Source organism: Papio anubis, chromosome 8 (assembly GCF_008728515.1).
Source record: "Papio anubis isolate 15944 chromosome 8, Panubis1.0, whole genome shotgun sequence".
Lineage (NCBI taxonomy): Eukaryota > Metazoa > Chordata > Mammalia > Primates > Cercopithecidae > Papio > Papio anubis.
Window position 1 is genome coordinate 61,161,827 of NC_044983.1, and position 17,571 is coordinate 61,179,397.

Consider the following 17,571-nt stretch of genomic DNA (forward strand, 5'->3'; position numbering starts at 1 on the left):
TCCATTCATGGGACTGTGAAGAAAATGATGTGCATTGAACTTTGGTCCACTTGAGTTGTGCATGTGGTCCATTTCAGACTTGGCTTTTCCCTTTAGGGAGCCAACAAAATATGGTTGCAAAGTGGCCCATCCCAGGTCTAAAAATATCAACCTAAGAAAAGAAACTTTTTCTCCATGCCTTAGAAAATAGTAATTAGTCCAGTCAAGGAGCAGAAATCACAAAGGCCCCCGACACTTTTCATTGGAAGAAATGCACTAAATGGAAGTTTCTTAAAGGTTGCTGAAGGTAGAAAAGGAAATTTATAGACCATTTAGCACAGTTCTTATAAAATCTATCCCTTTGCCCTGACACCCTCATGCCCTCAGAAACAGACAATGTTCAGTGGGCAAGATTATTTAAAATAAATAAATTTTGTGAAATCACTAGAATTCAGTAAAGTCAAGGAAATGAGACAGCATGTAAAATTCTAGAATCTCCTGTTTTGCAGAAAGATTTTTTTTTTTGGAATTCCAATCACTCCTAACTATCCTTTCAATCTTACTAGGAAATCAGCTATGAAGTTAGATTTCCTGGAGTAAAATCTAAACTCCATCACCTAAAATCCAAATGACCCTGGGAACTTGCTAAAACTTCATCATATGAGAATAATATCACCACCTGCCTCACACACAGCTGCCGTGAGGGTCCGATGGCCAATCTCCATAAAGCACTCACCAGAACTTCTGGAACCGCGTGGGTGCTCTGTAAGCATTAGCTGTTTAAATATTGCTTTTATTGTTAATCTTCTTCCATTTCAAATTATATTATACTTTGCTGCTGAGGAAGACCATGCTATTGGAGAATAGGGTCCAAAAAATGTTTAATAATTTTTCTGTCTATATCTTTTTTTTTTTTTTTGAGACAAGGTTTAACTTGGGCTGGAGTGCAGTGGTGCAATCTCAGCTCACTGCAGCCTCTGCCTTCTGGGCTCAAGCAATCCTCCTGCCTCAGCCTCCTCGTAGCTGGGACTCTAGGCACACGCCACCACAGTTGGCCCACACCTGGCTAATTTTTACATTTTGTATAGAGATGGGGGTCTCATCATATTGCCCAGGCTGGTCTCAAACTCCTGAGCTCAAGTGATACGCCCGCCTCGGCCTCCCAAACTGCTGGGATTATAGGTGTGAGCCACTGCATCCAGTCTACATCTTAAAGTTATGTTAAAGGTTTGATTATAATATTGCCTAGTTAAGCAATAAAATAACTCTAGTTTGGGAAAATATCTTGTTTTCTCTGAGAACTCTCTATTGAAATGCACATGTAATTAAAGAGGAAGCAGAAGAGAAACTTTAAATTTCAAGTTTGTCAACTGAGAATGCAGATATTCACACATCCATATGAATATAAAAGCTAGATGGATTTTTTTACATGCAAACCTTGATTTAATGTAACCAGATGTTAAATAAACCATTTCGACCTTAATTTCAACAGAGTTCCCTAGACAATAAATATCACATTTCAAAGTGAGAGGCAAGGAAGGCCACCAGTCAGAATATGCATGGGACTTGCTTAAGAATTGATATTTAACACTTTGCTAACTACCCACCCTCAGCTTACAAAGAACTAGGGGGACTAAAAAAAAGAGTTGGATGTTATAAGAGGACTTTTTGGAGAACTGTTGTCTGCTGCAACTCAAAGGAAGGGACAGACACTAGGTTATTCCCATCGGCCCCTGAACCTTGGGACCACAACCACCAGGTTGAGGGACTGATGGGAATATCCTAGTATCTGCCCCTCCCTTTGAGGAAAGGACTTTGATGGGATCCCTCTGAGAGCTTGACATGTATCGCTCAGAACTGAGGGCAATGTGGACTGGTGCCCGACTCTGGGACTTTTAAAGGGAGGAAGATGACTGGCCAGCTACTCTTACAGTGAAATAAAGATGACTGTGCCAGAGTCTGCCCATGCTCCCAGGGTTTGTTTAAGCAAAAGATGCCTAAGTGTTCCCAGGCATGTGGTCCCTGAGAAAACAAGCATATAGGTAACTTATGGCCACCTGGATAGTAAGGTGACCCCAACAGAGCATGAACTATTGGATACCCAGGGCTAAGGAAGGAGATGCATAGGACCAGCCACTAGAAACATATTTGTAGGTAAGAAAAACCCAGCAAGTCTTCTGTATGGGATGAGGGAGAGAGAAAGAGGTAGAATGTAATCTGTGAAAGTGTTTGTCTTAGTCAGCTCAGGCCGCTAATAACAAAATGCCATAAACTGGGTAGCTTATAAACAATAGAAACTTATTTCTCATAAATCTGGAGGGTGGAAGTCCAAGATCAAGACACCAGCAGATTTGGCATCTTGCGGGGGCCACTTCCTCGTTCGCAGATGGTGCCCTCTCTCTGCGTTCTTGCATGGTGGAAGGAGAAAGGGGCTCTCTTTTATAAGGGCACTAATCTCATTCATGATGGCTCCACCCTCGTGACCTAATCACCTCCCAAAGGCCCCACCTCCACATACCATCACCTTGGAGGTTGAGATTTCAACATATGAGTTTGGGGGGCGGGGGATACAGACACTCAAAACAAAGCAAACCTAAAAAAGTCATTTTACAAACCTTCTAAGTCCAGAGAACACCCATGCCAACAGGTAGTGCCTGCCTCCCTTCTCCCCTCCTTTAACAGTCATCCCCAGCTATGGTAAAGCACTGTATGGAGCACGTGGAAAAACCAACAACCAACACACACCACACCCACCTATAAGCCTGCAAGGGGGCTGTTTGCAGCAGGCCCAAGCTGAAGGGAAAAGTTTATCATTAAATGAAAATAGATGGTTTATGTATTAGTCTGGATTAGACATAGTAATTACTAACCCAAAACTGATTTGTTATTAAAAATAACCAGAGGACATTTTGTTATTGGGAGCTAACCAGAAAATCAAGAGGCAACCCCTGGGGACAAGAGAAAAACAAACAGTGGGTGAAATGAATGAGGGGATTTTTAAGCACGCCCCATGAGCCCTGCTGGCTCAACATGGTGACGTTATTAAACATTATCCTTGCCGAGCTTACTTACTGGATTCTTCCATAGGCTTCCATATATGAGTAAGGAATACACCTGCCTGCAGGTCCACTTGGAGTGGTACCATATGAGGGGAGCTGGGAACACGAGGACTCTTGAGAGCCCCACAGTTCTGAATAGACCAGCCTCGCCCCTTGAGACATCTAGGTCACCCTGTGGGGAAAGGAGACGAGGTGCATTGAAGTGATGCTTCAACACCCACATCTACCAAGCCTCCCTTTCTGCCAAAATCCAAATGTGCAGCCAAGAGCCAAACAGGAAAAGGAGTGGCAGAAATGACTATTGCCTGTTACAAATTCAGTGGCCACCAATATCTAAAAATGCCCCCAAAGCAACTTCATTGAATCATTTTCCTTCCCATTACCAATGTTTTTTTTTTTATAAACGACAGGGTTCCCTTTTCTGGTGATGCCCTTGCAGTGGCCAGGGCAGGGGAATTAGTCCTTCCGGGTAACATGCTGGTTTTCCTCACCCCAGCCCAGCCCAGCCCAGCCCAGGCTTGTTTCTAGCAATGGGAGGGAGGGTGCTGTCAAATTTAGAACTGAATCGAAAAAAGTGTAATTTCTAAACCTAGAATAAAACTTGAAACATTTGGAATTTGTATTTCATTTGGCTCTGGAAAAGATGAGTTTGAAGCCACTGCAGATTTTGTGATCTATTTCCCTGGGGTGTCTTAGAGGCTGGGTAGATAAACTTCAGTGTAATCCCGGCAGAGTATGGAAACTGTGATATCTTGAAATACCTGAAATGCGTGGACTATAAAGGCTGCATTTCTAAGCACTGATTCAGTTTGTGGTAACTATCTAATGCTCTCCCATATAAGCTGAGGAATTGTTAGGTGAGTTGGTTTATAGCCCTGGGAACAATCCCCTCCTTAGCCAGCTATTTGTCCTTACCATACTAGGACACACAGTTCCATTTTTGCCTCAGTCGAATTCACAGCAGGAATGGTTCTGATTCTTCTATACCTAAAAATGACAGATCAGATACAGACACACATACACTCACACACACCCAAAAAGTCCAAGCATGGAAGAATGTGTCTGACAAGCATAATGGGCAGAAAAGAGCTGGAAAGTAGAGCCATGTGCTCCGTAGGACTCTTCTTGGCTTGAAGGGTTTGGTCTGTGCTTGCAAGCCACATGCTGTAAATGAGGAAGTCCACTGTGGAGTTGACAGGTAAGATACAGTAAGTGCCTATCAGAAGTCAACTCACAAAACCAAGCCTTTGACAACACACTGTGATGCTCAGTGGGAAACATGGAATCTGCCAGCTGGCCCAGCAACAAGGAGAGCTACATCCAGGACTCTCAGCTTCCTCTCTCCTACAGAAAGGGGCAGCCCGTTTTGATTTCTAGTTGGCATGCAGAAAGGAGGAGTAAGGGAGATAATCATTGCTTATGATCAAAAGATTGTGAAGACAAAATAAACAGTGAAAGTCACTGTTAATCGTGCTCCGCTGGACTCTCATCAGTACAAAGTGAATGTACAAGGTAGAATCCAGGCCCAAAGACGATTAGAGCAGCAAACAGGAGCCTTCCCACACAGACAAAAAGATGGGGCTCGTGTAAATGTTTGCCTTTCATTTATTTTGAGCAAACATTTCCTTCCACGTAACAGACTCATCCTGATCAGCAACTTCCACCTGGTGTTCTTCAAGCCAGATGGAAGCGTAAATTATTTAAATACATGATCTTCCATTAGCTATTGAGCTTAAGTGCCTCAAAAAAAATTTTAAAGTGCTTTCCAGGATTCTAGAAAGCATTTGCACTAAGATAGATAAACATGTTCTCAAGACACAACTCCAATGACAGCAATTTTTATATTTTAAAATATAGTCAGCATCTATAAGTAATTATGACTTCTGCAAAGGATTGTTTACACTGGAAAAGTAAAATCAGAGCTAATGAGCTAACTAAGGTTCAGTTTGTTTTTTTTTTACCCTCCACATGACACTGTTCCATAAAAAACAAACTTCAGGTTCATCCTGACACATTGAGAAGCAATAGTGACCTGTCTTGAATAGTTTCTCTCATTCATGGTTCAGGCATATTTTTTTCAAACTATATTTTTAAGTAAAAATAAATATGAAGGCAGGTTTTAAGCTTAATCATTTTCCTGAGGTAAATCAGGTTAGCACTTCTAATAATGTAATAACTGCTGTGTTGGTGTGTGCATACAGTGTGTAATGGATAGACTCATGAGTAAAGACATCCTAGTTGACTTCCAAAACTGTAATTACTCACTTGATTATAAGAGTAGAAAGGGAATATGTTATAGTTAAATATTGAAAATTCATAAAATTTCAGAAATTGGAAAGCCTGTAGAGATTACCTAGATCAGCACTCATCAATCTGGGCTTGTTAAAATACAGATTCTCATTCTGTGGCACTGGCGTGGGTTCTGAGATTGTCCATCTCTAACGCACTCTCAGATGATGTTGATGATATTGGTCTGTGGAGCACTCCTTAAATAACAAGCCCTAATTGCTAGATGTGCCCTCATCAGCCCTTCTGGAAATGCCACACATCTTGGGAGGATAAAGACATCAGATTTAAAAGATAAGAGAAAAATCACTTCTTTGCCCTTAGCATACCATTAGTTAAGTTTTATGTCTAGCGGTCGACCAGATATCAAAATAAAGGTTACAATACTGAGTGCTGCAGTTATTTTTAAATTTATTTTAGTACAAGGAATTGTTCATGGAAACATATTTTACTCAGAAATCTAGTCTGTAAGGGATATAAAAGTGGTATTATTCAAGTTAAGAGTGTGTGTGTGTGTGTGTGTGGCCTTTTCCACCTTAACCCTGACTCTCCCAGCTGTCACTTATGGTCCAGAGGGCAGAAGTCCTCGCCTTTGACAAAATGAGTCTGAAAACAACTGTGACCCCAGGTGTCTTTTTCTTGTTTGGATTATAAGAGTCTTGATCCCAAGCTACTCTAAAAAGTGATCCCAACCTAGCATGTTTACTTGCCTCCTTGACTTAAGAGCACATGGTAGTATGTCTACATTCAAGATCTTATGTCAGGCTCCACTTCCCTTTTTTCTTTTTTTTTTTTTTTTTTGTATCACCTTAATTTTTCTTCATTGCCCCTTGACAGTGAATATTTGATATCGCTCCTCCTTTCTTCGTTCCGTCAATATTGTTCTTCATTTCTTCATGACTGTAACTCCTTTTACGTGGTTTTTACTTCCTACTTGACTTCTCCAGTTGCTTTTTGCTCCTCCCACTAGTGGAGGATGGCTTGAGAGATCACTTCCCAGCGAGCAGGGGCTATGGAGTTCCTACTCCTTTACCTCAGCTGATATGTCTGTTTTTCTCTTTTAAACAAAATTTACTTATCAAGCGTAGCTCTTTTTTTTTTTTTTTTTTGCAGTCTTGCTCTGTCACCCAGTGGCACTGGCATGATCTCAGCTCACTGCCACCTCTGCCTCCCAGGGTCAAGCAATTCTCCTGCCTCAGCCTCCCAAGTAGCTGGGACTACAGGCGTGTGCCACCATGCCCAGCTAATTTTTGTATTTATAGTAGAGAAGGGGTTTCACCATATTGATCAGGTTGATCTCGAATTCCAGACCTCAAGTGATCCGCCTGCCTCGGCCTCCCAAAGTGCTGGAATTACAGGTGTGAGCCACTGTGCCTGGCCCCAGGTCTAGTTCTTCAGAAGCCCCTGCCTTTTTACCAAGTTAATTGATGCTATAAATAAAGTTAATTTTAAAAATATACTTTCTTTACATATTTGAGGTGTGAAAGGCTTATAAATAACACACTTATTTTCCCCAACCAAGTTCGGAATTGAGAGACACACAGAGTCAGGGAGATGGAAATAAAATATCACCTTTGTTCCTAATAAAGTTGTGGGAGAATTTGCTTCAGATGAGAGAGCTGAATGGTGTTGCTAAGGATGCTCTACAGAATCAAAATGACACACTGTGTCAGAGGAAGTGCTGGAGGGCTGCAACTGCAGGACTCCCACCAGCGGTCCCTGTCTCCTCCACTCCCAGACACTGGACAGAACCGGTGGTGCGAAGTTGACTACATACCCAAGAGCAAATAAGTATACATATTCTCTGCAGGTTGGAGACATTGAAACTGCAATTGAGCCGCCTCTATTCTTTTTCTCATACTCACCTCTCAGATTTCTCTTCCTCTACTCACTCCTCCTCCCTCCAGAAACACCAAGTAAGAGATAGAGGGAGAGGCAAGGAACATTAGGATATCACTTCACCAGGCAACACAGTGAGTGCTTACTAGCATTTCCTCTGAACGTGGACTTATATTTGAACCATTTCATATAACTTGCCAATTCTCTCCTTACATACAGATAGCATTGCTGGCACTGCCATAAAAGAATCTATTCTGTTTGCTATTCCTTATCAAGTCTCCAAACAATTTCCGTAAACTAGAACAAATTTATCATACAAGGAATCACGCCAACATTTGTAAGGGGTCCACAGTATAAGACACTGTTTATGCCCTCAAGATGTTTAAAAATCTAGTTGGAGACACTAGACTTGAACAAGCAAAGTTACGTGATTAAATATTTTAATAACAACTCAATACAATCCTGTGAATACAGGTCAGTACACAATTAACTTTTATGTGAATTTAAAGTAAAATAAGAGCTCAGAAGAAAAAATCTTGCTAGGCTGGGGTGGTGGGACAATGTTTTGCTGAGGAGGTATGATTTGAGTTTTCAAAAATGGACAAGGATTTAAGAGAGAAGAGGGAATCATAAAAAGACGGAAGAAGCCAAAGGAAAAACCGTAGCCTGCGGCAGAGGTGTTTTACAAGGGCAAGCTTAGAAAGCCATTTTCAAAATTCAAATCTGTTTAGCAACAGTCTCAGTGGCCTCAATTATAAAATTGGTATTCCACTCCAAGGTTTTTGTGAGTATCAAGTAAGATGTATGCAAAGCAACAAGAATATAGTAAGTACCCAATAAATGTTAGTTATTGTTCTCAATATCATCATTACACATTATTGTTATTATTCCTTACCAGTTCAATTGCCAACGATTTCTGGAGCATTTGCTGATAAAATTTATTAATGTAGAATTCATTTGGCCTCTCATGTCCTAGCAGCCTGTTCAGCCTTCTCTAAATAGCACTCTTTTTTAAAAACAAAGAAGGAAGGACAGAAGGAAGGATGGAAGAATGGAAGGAAGGAAGGAAGAGAGGAAGGAAGGAAGGAGGGAGGGAGGCAGGGAGGGAAGGAAGGAAGGAAGGAAGGAGGGAAGGAAGGAAGGGCTCTTTATTATAAACAATTCCAAACATTTACAAAAATAAGAGCATATATACCCATCGCCCAGATTCAACTCGTGAGCAATCTTACCATTTCAGCTGTATTGTACCCAGAATATTTTGAAGAAAATCTCAAACTTCATGTCATTTTATTCTTAAATTTATAGCATGTATTCTTTTTGAAAAATATAACCACAATATAATTCCCACAGCTAAAAATATGTTTAAATATCCAAACAATGCTCAAATGTCTTCACTTGGTTCATTTTCTTAGTCGGTTTTGTGCTGCTGTAACAGAATACCAGAGACTGGATAATTCTTCCCCTCTGCTTTCCTCCTCAGTCAGGCTGTAAGCACTACTATCTCTCATATTTTCCTTTTCTTCTTTTGATGTTCAATATTAAACATTTAATATCAAAAATTACGTGTGCAATAATATTTTTCAAGTTATAAGAAGTCATTCCACCTCACCATGGGTAATTTAAAGCATAGTGTTGGTGTCTGGCAGGGCCTTTATGCTGCATCATTCAATGGTGGAGGTGGAAGAGTAAGACAGGGCAAGAGCAGAGAGGGCCAAACTTGCTTTTATAACAAATTCACTCTCGCAATAACAAACTCGCTACTGTGATAACAGCATTACTCCATTCATGAAGCAGAACTCTCAGGAGCTGTTCACCTCTTAAACTAAATGACCTCTCAACACTGTTGCCTTGGGGATTGTTTCCAACATATGAAATTTGGGGCACAAATTCAAACCATAGCAGTGATCATTGATAGTATTTTTGCTTTTGAATTATTTTTAAATTGTGGATTTAAGCATATTTGAAATGTTTTTGTTCACTGTAGTTATGGTCCTCATTGATAATCAAATTGTCACAGCATTGGTCAGTGGGGATCCCTAGTAAAGTTGACTCTTGAGTCCTTTGGCTGCATCTTTGATAGTCTTTAATAGGCTCTGTGCTTTGTAGTATGCTGAGATGCTATAGGGTCATGTTGAACATTTTCTGCCCCAGATTTTCCACTTCTCTGAGGAATTCTGGTTCCTTCGGGAAATAAATGGTGCTACCAGGTCAAGACCTTGACATCAAGTTTGCTGATTGCTACTGGGTCAGGCCTTATTTTCAGGATTTCTTGGTGAAAAGCTATAAATATGTTGTTATTTTGTTGTTGTTTTAAGGTGATATACATCATAAACTAAAATTTATGTTTCTGATTCAAACTTAGGACAAGATGTTTATCTTAGCCTCTTTTGTGTTACATCTTTTGACAAACACACAAACATAACTACTCATTTACTTCATCCACACAATACACATTCAAAAGTCTTAAAATAAGAACGCTGATACTATCACCTACAATGTGATTACCAAAACAGTTTTTAAAAAATGTTTTTCAGCCAGGTGCAGTGGCTCATGCCTGTAATCCCAGCACTTTGGGAGGCTGAGGTGGGTGGATTGCTTGAGCTCAGGAGTTCAAGACCAGCCTGGGCAACATGGCAAAACCCTGTCTCTACAAAAACAATACAAAAATTATCTGGGTGCAGTGGTGTGTGCCTGTAGTCCCAGCTACTCAAGAGGCTAAGGCAGGAGGATCGCCTGAGCCCCGGAGGTGGAGGTTGCAGTGAGCTGAAGTCATACCATTGCACTCCAGCCTGGGTAACAGGAGTAAAACTCTGTCTCAAAAAAAAAAAAAAAAAATTTTTTTTCTTTAGAGATATGCCACTAGGGAAATATTGTCAAAGGAGTGTGTTTGAAAGTCACTTGAAATACTTTCTTTCTGAAGGGTGTGCCATAAACTCAAATTCTGATATTAATTTATTTCACTTTACTTTTACTTTCTATAATTTTATATTTAATTTTGTATAATTATGTGAATATCTACATGATTTCAAAAATAAAATAATATCTATTCAGAGAAACACAAGCTTCTATTCTTGTCGCCTCCAACACATACCATAAACGCACACACATACTTGTTTACCCTATGTTAGAGGTTGAATTATGTTCCCCAAAAAGATATGTTAAGGTCCTAATCTAAGGTACCTGTAACTGTGACCTTCTTTGGAAATAGGATCTTTACAGATGTAATCAAGTTAAGATGAGGTCATACTAGATTAGGGTGGACCTTAATCCAGTGACAAGTGTCTTTATAAGAGAAAGATAAGGGAGATTTGGATCCAGAGACACAGGCGCACACAGCGGGAAGACAGTCACATGAATAAGGAAGCAGATACTGGAGTGATGCAGCTACAAGCCAAGGAATGCCAAGGATGGCCAGCAGCCAACAAAAACTAGGAAGAAGCAAATTAGGACTCTTCCCTAGAGCCTCCAGAGAGAGCATGCCCCACCAACACTTTGATTTTAGACCTTCATCCTTCAGACTATGAAAGCATTAATCTATGTTGTTTTAAGTCACTCCGTTTATGGTGTGTTTTTATGGCATCCCTGGGAAACCAATACGTACCCTCCCCACTCCCATTCCCCGGGCCCTTAAATGAATGATACACTGAGACACACACTTTTCTTCATCTTGCTTTTTTCACCTGAAATCTATATCCCAAAGATTACCCCACAATGTCATATGAAGACATTTCTCATGCATTTTTACATCTGCATAGGACTCTAGTTTGTGCATACACCATACTTTATTCAACTAGTTCTCTGTTGATCAAAATGTGAGTCTTTTCTACATTTTGCTATCATCAATAGTACTACTAATAGCCTTCAGAATGATCTTTTATATTTTTTCTAGTATCATGGTAGGTACATTAAGTTCCCAGAAGTGGGATTACTCAGTCAGAGGGTAAAGGCACATATAATATTGCAAAATATTACCTAATTCCACCCCAGACATTTTCCCCATCTTGCATTCACAGTAACCACATAGAAGAGTGCCAATTTCTCAGCAGATTCAACAATAGACTGCCTTATCAGTCTTCTGGATTTTTATCAATTGGATAGGTGAGAAATGTTTTATTTGCACAGTCTACATTTGCATTTTTCTTATTATGAGCAAAAGCATTGCTCTTCAAGTAGTTTGCAAAATTGAACAGACATATATGAATCGATTCTTCCCCTCTGCTTTCCTCCTCAGGCTATAAGCACTACTGTCTCTTATATTTTACTTTTCTTCTTCTGATGTTCAATATTAAGCATATTTAATATCAAAAATTACCTGTGTGATAATATTTTTCAAGTTATAAGAAGTCATCCCACCTCACCAAATCTATAAAACACTTAATTCAATAAATGTTAAGTTAGCACCTATTATGCAGCAGGCACTGTACGAGTTTTTAGAGAGTATAAAAACAGGAAATAGAGAAAGAACTTCTTTCTTAAAACCTTATCACCTAAAAGGAAATGTAGAAACCTGTAGATAGGTATGTAAAGCTCCATATAACTATGCAAAGTTATATGGATGATATTGATAGAGGCATGTATACATAACATACACACACAGCTCGTAACAGAATAACACAGTAGTAGTAGAATCGAGAAAGGGCAGGGAGGAGAAAATTATTCAGAGGATTATCTCAATTTTATTTTAAGACACATTTCTTTGAGTTAATACAGTACTCTATAAGCACAAATATTTCTGGAAGTGGTAAAACACTTGGCTATATAATCACTCACAGCTTAGCAAAAATTAGCTAACCCAAATATTTTCCTTTTTACCATCACCTGAGATCTGTTGCCTTTCTAAATGAGGAATCTCCCTAGAAATAAAAGGATATAGTGTGAAATGAGAACATTTGACGACCAGAAAATAACAGGAGAAAATGAGGTGAACTAGAAAGGCTGCATAATCTTGTGCTTAAAATCTAGGGCTCTGGAGCCATAACAGACTGGGTTTGAATCTTGACTCTACAACTAACTAGCTATAGAACTTTGTGCAAGTTCTTTAAGTAGTCTGGGGCTGTTTTCTCATAAAATACATAATACATAATTTCCCATTATTACATAAATAGTAAGTAATAATAATCATACATATTCCATAGCATTTCTGTGAGAATTAAATGGGGAGAAAAGAGGGAATATTAAATTCTTGCTGTGCCTTCTGCTTCCAGGTAGGATAGATAATTTGTAGCACTTAATGTCCCCACTGAGAGTAACTGAAAAGGCTTGATAGAAAAAAAAGTCCGGAGAGCTGGAAACCATGGAAGCTGAGGGATGTATTACAGCTGCCTTTTTCCTCCATGGGTATATCTGCTGATTATGATGGCAGAGTGATGGACTGAGAATATGAGACTTGACTGAATAGAGGATGGGGTGCAGAGAAACCAGTAGACATTTTCAGTCTTAGCCTCCAGAGAGATAAAATTGGAAACCTGAGGGGCCAAATTGCTTTCCTTTGAGAAGGAAAGGATGGAGTGAACAGAGCCTGACACACAGCCAGTTCTCACTCAGGACATATGTTGACTTCTGAAACTTCATGAAGTAGAGTTAACCAGAAAGCATCTGAGAAACAGAGGAGAGGTTTGGACAGCCTAGCTATATGAAGACGCAAAGACTAGAATTCAGACACTACTAGAGTGAAATGCAGGTAAATACACCAAGTTCTCAGTTGAAAGTCCTAGGGGCTTTACAATAGAAGTGGTGCAAATCAGCAAAACCACAACCAAGTCTTCAGCTCAGAATCTGATTAAAGTAAGGTGACTGGACTTCAATCTATCAGCCTAGCAGAGAAAGGGTTAACCCTCTCTCCTGGAAGATGGTAGCTATTACCTGAAGTCTCTAAGTCATTTTCAAATGCATCATCTACCATTCAATTTTAAAATGTGCTAAATGCCAAGAGAAAATCATACAACCAAAATGTTCTAAAGAAAATAAATAGACAGTAGAAACAAGCTCATGGTTGATTCAGAAATTGAGTTAGCAGAAAAAGGCTTTTAAATAACTATGATTAATACATTTGAGAATATATTTTTAATAGAGAAAGATTTAAAAGTCCTTAATTCATCTTGAGTTGATTTTCATATAAGATGATGATCCAGTTTCATTCTCCCACATGTGGTTAGCCAGTTTTCCCAGCACCATTTGTTGAAAAGGGTGTCTTTTCCCCACTTTGTATTTTTGTTTGCTTTGTCGAAGATCAGTTGGCTGTAAGTATTTGGGTTTATTTCTGGTTTCTCTATTCCATTCCATTGGTCTATGTGCCTATGTTTATACCAGTACCACACTATTTTGGTGACTATGGCCTTATAGTATATTTTAAATCAGGTAGGGTGATGCCTTCAGATTTGTTCTTTTTACTTAGTCTTGCTTTGGCAATGGGGACTCTTTTTGGGTTCCATATGAATTTCAGAATTGTTTTTTCTAATTCTGTGAAGAATGATGGTGATATTTTGATGGGGATTGCATTGAATTTGTACCAAAGTTGACATCTATATAAATGTATCAACGGAAATTTTAAAAAATATATATTGTAACAGTTATGGATTGAATTTTATCTCTCCAAAATTCACGTATCGAAGCCCCAATGCACTGTACCTCAGAGAGTGACTGAATTTGGAAACAAGCCCTTTTAAAAGGTAATGAAGTCAAAATTAGGTTATTAAGGTAGGCCCTAACCCAACCCAATCAGTGTCCTTAAAGGAAGATATTACAACACACAGAGAGCCATCAAGGGCACATGTTCACAGAGGATGCCCATGTGAAGGGGCAGCAGGAGGGCAAGAGCTGCAAACCACAGAGAAGATCCCAACCCTGTCAGCACCTTCATCTCAGACTTGTAGCCCCCAGAACTGTGAGAACAGAAAAGTCTGTTGTTTCAGCCACCTGGCTGGTGGTCTTTTGTTATGGCAGCCCTAGAACACTAATACAAAAACTGAAAACAAGAACTCAATAAACAAATCTAGCAGCAAAATGAACACAGCTGAACAGAAATACAAATCAATAGAAAATATCCAAACTGAAATGTAAAGAAAAGAGAGATGGAAAATGCAGAAAAGAGCTGGTTGACAAAGTAAAAAATACTATTTGTATATAGTTGGAGTCCCAGAAGAACAGAGAGAGAAGGGAGCAGAAGTGATGTAATATTTGAAAAGATGGTGGATGAAAATTTCTAAAACAAATAAAAACCATCAAATGATAGCCACAAGAAGCTCCACAAACCCCAAACAGGATAAATATAAAGAAAATCACACCAAGGTACATAAGGGTAAAACTTTTTTTAAGAAAAAAAGGCAAAAATAAAAAGATATATTATCTTCAAAGGATTCACAACAACACTAACAATCAATTTCTTATTTTTTTATTATACTTCAAGTTCTGGGATACACGTGCAGAACGTGCAGGTTTGTTACATAGATACACATGTGCTATGGTGGCTTGCTGCACCCATCAACCCATCATCTACATTAGGTATTTCTCCTAACGCTATCCCTCCCCTTGCCCCCTACCCCCCATCAGGCCCTGGTATGTGATGTTCCCCTCCTTGTGTCCATGTGCTCTCATAGTTCAACTCCCACTTATGAGTGAAAACATGCAGTGTTTGGTTTTCTGTTCCTGTGTTAGTTTGCTGAGAATGATGATTTCCAGCTTCATCCATGTCCCCACAAAGGACATGAACTCATCCTTTTTTATGGGTGCATAGTATTCCATGGTGTATATGTACCATATCTTCTTTATCCTGTCTATCATTCATGGGCATTTGGGTTGGTTCCAAGTCTTTGCTATTGTGAATGGTGCTGCAATAAACATATGTGTGCATGTGTCTTTATAGCAGAGTGATTTATAAGCCTTTGGGTATATACTCAGCAATGGGATTACTGGGTCAAATGATATTTCTGGTTCTAGATCCTTGAGGAATCGCCTGTCTTCCACAATGGTTGAACTAATTTACACTCTCACGAACAGTGTAAAAGTGTTCCTATTTCTCCACATCCTCTCCAGCATCTGTCGTTTCCTTACTTTTTAATGATTACCATTCTAACTGGCATGAGATGGTATCTCACTGTGGTTTTGATTTGCATTTCTCTAATGACCAGTGATGATGATCTTTTTTTCATGTTTGTTGGCCGCATAAATGTCTTCTTTAGAGAGGTGTCTGTTCATATCCTTTGCCCAAATTTGATGGGGTTGTTTGTTTTGTTTCTTGTAAATTTGTTTAAGTTCTTTGTAGATTCTGGATATTAGCCCTTTGTCAGATGGATAGATTGTAAAAATTTTCTCCCCATTCTGTAGGTCACCTGTTCACTCTGATGATAGTTTCTTTTGCTGTGCAGAAGCTCTTTTGTTTAATTCGATCCCATTTGTCTATTTTGGCTTTTGTTGCCATTGCTTTTGGTGTTTTAGTCATGAAGTCTTTGTCCCTGCCTAAGTCCTGAATGGTATTGCCTAGGTTTTCTTCTAGGGTTTTTATGGTTTTAGGTCTTACATTTAAGTGTTTAATTCATCTTGAGTTAATTTTTATATAAGGTGTAAGGAAGGGATCCAGTTTCAGTTTTCTGCATATGGCTAGCCAGTTTTCCCAACACCATTTATGAAACAGGGAATCCTTTCCCATTGCTTATTTTTGTCAGGTTTGTCAAAGATCAGATGGTTGTAGATGGGTGGTGTTATTTCTGAGGCCTCTCTTCTGTTCCATTGGTCTATATCTCTGTTTTGGTACTAGTACCATGCTGTTTTGGTTACTGTAGCCTTGTAGTATAGTTTGAAGTCACATAGCGTGATGTCTCCAGCTTTGTTCTTTTTTCTTAGGATTGTCTTGGCTATACAGGTTATTTTTTGGTTCCATATGAAATTTAAAGTAGTTTTTTCTAATTCTGTGAAGAAAGTCAATGGTAGCTTGATGGGGATAGCATTGAATCTATAAATTACTTTGGGCAGTATGGCCATTTTCATGATATTGATTCTTCTTATCCATGAGCATGGAATGTTTTTCCATTTGTTTGTGTCCTCCCTTATTTCCTTTGTATTTCTCCTTGAAGAGGTCCTTCACATCCCTTGTAAGTTGTATTCCTAGGTATTTTATTCTCTTTGTAGCAATTGTGAATGGGAGTTCACTCATGATTTGGCTCTCTGTTCAAGACTAACAATCAACTTAACAGAAACAATGGCAGCCAGAAGATAATGGAATGATATATTTAATGTGCTAAAAGAAAATAAGTACCTACTACAACTCTATATCCAGTGAATATCTTTAAAAAAAGGTTGTTTCAGACCAAAAAGAAAAAAAAGAAAGAAAAGATAACCTGAGTGAATTGATCAGTAGACGTCCCACACTAAAAGAAATACTATAGGGAGTACTTACGCAGAAGGAAAATTATCTCAGATGGAACCCAAAAATGCGAGAAAGAATGAAGAGCACCAAAAATAGTGACTATGTGGGTGCTACAGATTGAATGATGTTTATGTCCCCCCACCAAAGTAATATGGTGAAGCCCTGACCCCCAGTGTGGCTATATTTATAGACAGGGCCTCTGGGAAGAAATTAATATTAAATGAGGTCATAAGAGTGGAACCCTGATCTGACATGATTAGTGTCCTCTGAAGAAAGAACTTCCTCTTTCCCCCTCCACACATGCACATGGAGGCAAGACCATGTGAGCACACAGTGGGCAGGCAGCCAACTGCTACCCAAGGGGAGAGTCCTCACCAGACACCATCCCTGCTGGCACCTTGATCTTGGCCTTCCCAATTTCCAGAACTGTGAAAAAATTAATTTCTATTGTTTAAGCCACCAGATTGTGGTATTTCATTATGACAGCAACCCAAGCAGACTACGACAGTGGGTAGACCTCAGTGAATACTGACAGTTCCAACCAATAATAATAATGTCTTCTGGAGGTTAAAAATGTGTTCAGAATTTAAATGCATGACAACAATAATACAAAGTTAGTGGGTGGTAAATCAAGTTCATGTTTTAAGATTCTAACATTATTATGGAAGTGATAAAATTAATCATTTGGATTTTAATAATTTAGGAATACAAGCTATAATCTCTGTAGTAACCATTTTAAAATAGAGGATGTATAACTAACAATACAGAAAAAAAATACTATAACAAAAGATATTTGATTAATCCAAAGGAAGGCCAGAAATGAGAGAAAAGGACATGTAAAACAGGTGGGCCAAAATGAGAGGTTTATTTTGGCTCATGATTCTGGAGGCTACAGTTGCCAGATCTGATCATCTTCCAATGAGAGCCACATGTTCCATCATAACATGAGGGGAAGCCAGATGCATGCAAAAAGGGCAAAACACAAGGGCAGTTTCACTTTGTAGCACCTTGCTCTTGTGGCAATTAATCCAGTCTCATGAAAGTGAG